Below are 3,868 nucleotides of genomic sequence, written 5' to 3'. Positions count from 1 at the left end.
CCCCACGGAGTTATTTCCGAAAATAGTATGTGGGATGAGAATGTTTAAATGAAATGCGTTAAAAATTTAAAGAATCGCTTGTGTACACAAGTTACAAAATTGTTTCTTCTTCATTAATATAAGCGATAAAAGCTACTTTTCAATACTGCTACAGCTTGAATTGTGAAGTTTCAAGTTTAGTTGGCATTAATAATTGCTGATTGTATATCAACAATCTTCTGCACAAAGCCTGTCTGCTCAATGTGTTATATGTACGTATAGTTAAAGCAGATAAATCTATTTGTAGTTATTTGAATACAATTGTTTAAAAAATAAAATAAAATAATTAAAATAAAGCAGATAAATCTGAGCAAGTTTGAAACATTTAAAGTATTACATAATTATGTCATTTTGTATCAAATCAAAACAAAATGTCTTGTTTGTGTGTGTGATACCTGCCAGACTCAAAACAGAAAATATCAATGTTGAATTTGGCATATAAAAATGCAATTCCATAAGGCTTGGAAAATGTATTTTTTACCTAACTATTCCACACAGCTTTCCTTACAAAGAAAGGGCCACAAAATAAAATACCCTGGTTAATCAAAATGAAGATAACCGAATCGTACTGACATGTTTACTGCTGGTTTGTACGACTGCTCTTTTCTGTAGATGTGCGGCTTCACTTTTACCTCTGTAACGTACACACTCCAGTGCTACACACAAAGACAGAAAGATCAAATGTAACACAATTAGATGGATTCTAACAAAGACAGACACAGCCTTAATATATCTACCAGAGTATCCTGATCAAGCTATCTAGAGTCCCTTAAATTGGGTTAATAGGTCAGTAGACGGCTTTGTCATGCAACCAGTTTAACTGGTGTCAATGGTTTTGTATCTTTAATTTACTTCCTGATATTTTACTAGCAGTCTATGGCTAATTAGTATGCATGTGTGTTTCAAGAAATTCACATAAGATTATCTCAATAAATTCTACAAACATGCTACATGACAAACGTGCATGCAGATATTTCCCTTCTGTGTCAACTCCGATAGACTTGTCATGGTTTTCAAATAAAGTAAGTATCCTTCATCTGTGGCACAAATCAAAATCTTTAAGTGTGGCTGTGCTGCAAAAAAATCTTTGTTTAAAAAGTCAACTCTGCGGGTGAAGGGAGTAGGCTGTTTTTTGTGTTTTGTTTACATGTGTTCTGATGTAGTAATGATCTCCTCTGTGTGTGTGCAGAGAGAGCAAGTTTACCTGGAACATCTGAACCATCCATTGTCTCGATTTGCATCCTGTAAGCGGTATGCTTTCTCTTGCCAGTCAAGTGCAGCAGGTCCCTGATCAGACACACAGAAAAGGCCAATATCAAGCAAATACATTCATGGCAGAATCACTGGTTATGAAAAAGAAGGGTAGTTATTCATATCAACCAACTTAAACATCTTACAACCTTACTTACTTTTTTTTACTTTTTTTATTTGAATATCTGTTTTCAAAAGCCACATCTCTCACTCAGATTAAACGCGTTATACTTGTACAGTATCTAAAAAAAGCAAATAGACTATCTCAATAGGCAAATCTTGTACTCATGGATAGTTTTTAGACTGTTGGGTTTAATTGCTGTTCTTTTCTTTTTTTCTTTCTTTTTTGTATTTATTTAACAGCCGTTTAATTGTTTTTCTGCCCGCACATTTTCAGGAAAGAAAGGAAAACAATAAAAAAATTCATTAGCTAATGTTTGTTTGGTTTTCTTTGCAAGGCAAGGCAAAATGTATTTCAGAAACCCTAGGGTTACATGAATTTCAAAACAAAATACAATGAAAACAACGACAACAACAAAGAAATGTAATAATGCAGCACAACACTTCGTAATTAATAACCATAGATATGTCAAAATGAATTAAAATATAATTGATTATATAAAAGATGACTGTGTTAACAGGACATATTTTCTTTTAATTTAAAAAAAAAATTGAGTTCAATTTGTTCATATCAACAAACACATTTTATTCTTTAGACTAACGCTTGAAACATCTTCCAAGGGCATTAATCAATAAATACATTCTATTCTTTTAATTAACGCTTGAAACATCTTCCAATGTCATCAATCAACAAACACATGTTATTCTTTAAACTAACGCTTCAAACATCTTCCAATGTCACCAATCAACAAACACGTTTTTTCTTTGGACTAACGCTTGAAACACCTTCCAATGTCATTAATCAGCAAAAAACATTTTTAACAGCATTACTTACGTTAATGTAGTAAAGCAATAAACACCTAACGTTGTCTACATTCCAGAAATTACGAACATTTATGCTCTGTCGGTATGGTTGCTGTATTCCCTTTCCTTTTTTCTTCTTTTTTTCTCTTTCTCTTTTTCTTTTCTTTCATCCTTCAACATTTACAAAATACTAAAATATCTCAACACTAATTCATATCCTAACATCACATTTATATCAATAGGCCTACCATATCTATACTTACTGATACACATTTTTAAAATGAGCAAAAGATAATTCATATTTTGTTGATGGGGGTTTGCACTTCTGGAGAATAATTAAACAATACATCTTTTTCCGTTACTATAATATTTTCTCCCGTATTAAAACATGTTCCCCAAACAATTTCATTTTGCCACATTTCCAAAAGAAGTGTTCCATATAATCCATTTCATTACACAGACTACATAAACTATTTTCTTTTAACTTCATTTTATGCAATAAAATATTTGTGGGATAAATATTATGTAAACTTTTTCATTGGAGTAACTCTTTCTTCGCGTATACATGCACTTGCCAGGACCCAATACTTTTCGTCAATGCAAATGTTATATTTGTGGGACCAACATTTTGCAGAGCAGGGTTCACTGGCTTTGGATTGCGTTAATATCGCACGGAACTTCTTCGGGGAAGGGTTATTTAGCATGCCCTGAAAACAGGTCTCAGGAGGCTCGTCACCCGCGTATGTTCTAACTGTGTCGTCTCGCAGTGCTCGCGCGCAGAGGGCCGTGTGCAAAGGGCTGTACTCAAACAGCCTTGTGGCGCTATATCCGACAATGGCACAAATATGTTCAAATGAAACAATATTTTCGTCTATCCATACATCACGTACACAATTCACACCGGCTTCAATCCATTTATCAAAACACAACACATTCTTTCTAAAAATAATATCTGCATTATTCCACAAACATTGATCAAAAATACAACCTCACTTACTGTTTTGTTTCCTCAGAGCCGAGGCCAGAAAGAGTTGGTGCATGAAGGATAACATCATGTGAAAAGGCCCATCTCCTTGATGCTTCAAGCACAGTCATCTCAACGGCCCGGTACTTGTCCGCACTACAGGTCAGCGTGTATGAAGTATCTTCAGTGCTTCCTAGAACTTCTATTAGCAGTGAAAGAGCAAGACGCCATCTTGGGTTCAACTCAAGCAACCAGATCTGAAACAGATTCAGATAGAAAACTAAATGGTCAATACACCCTTTCAAAAAAGATTTAAAACTGACTTTTTCGATTTGCCGTCATGGGGAGTACAGCTAGAGCAGACAATCAGAATAGCAAACGTTCAGTTGACTCAGTTGTGCAGTAGAGTGGACAAGGGAAGTATGGAGAGAAGGGGGTTATTAAGAGTTAATTTTGAAATGCTGACTATTAGAAAATGATGACAGACATGTCCAGAAAATGGATATGAACATGAGCCGTCTTTTTTCATTTAATAATAGTCAGCATATTAGAAATAACGTAGGTTTTTTTTAAATGGGTATTGTTTTACCCAAAAATCCAAAGTTAAAACTATACAGAATAGCCACAAAGCAAACATAATCACTCATATATGATTATACCTGTCCGTCACAGCATTCCTGTGACCTATAT

General features: G+C 34.4%; 1 long non-coding RNA gene across 1 annotated transcript; it reads right to left on the bottom strand.

Annotated features, from left to right (window-relative positions):
* Positions 1-395: 395 nt before the first annotated feature.
* Positions 396-3,533, bottom strand: LOC138956599 (uncharacterized). Its single transcript, XR_011452718.1, has 3 exons — positions 3,212-3,533; positions 1,244-1,326; positions 396-695 (listed from the first exon to the last, which is right to left on the bottom strand). It is a non-coding gene; the product is annotated as an uncharacterized lncRNA (long non-coding RNA).
* Positions 3,534-3,868: the final 335 nt, after the last annotated feature.

The sequence above is a fragment of the Littorina saxatilis genome, unplaced genomic scaffold (assembly GCF_037325665.1).
Source record: "Littorina saxatilis isolate snail1 unplaced genomic scaffold, US_GU_Lsax_2.0 scaffold_74, whole genome shotgun sequence".
Classification (NCBI taxonomy): domain Eukaryota; kingdom Metazoa; phylum Mollusca; class Gastropoda; order Littorinimorpha; family Littorinidae; genus Littorina; species Littorina saxatilis.
The sequence above is the reverse complement of the archived record's forward strand: the minus strand, read 5'-3'. Positions and strand labels throughout refer to the sequence as shown.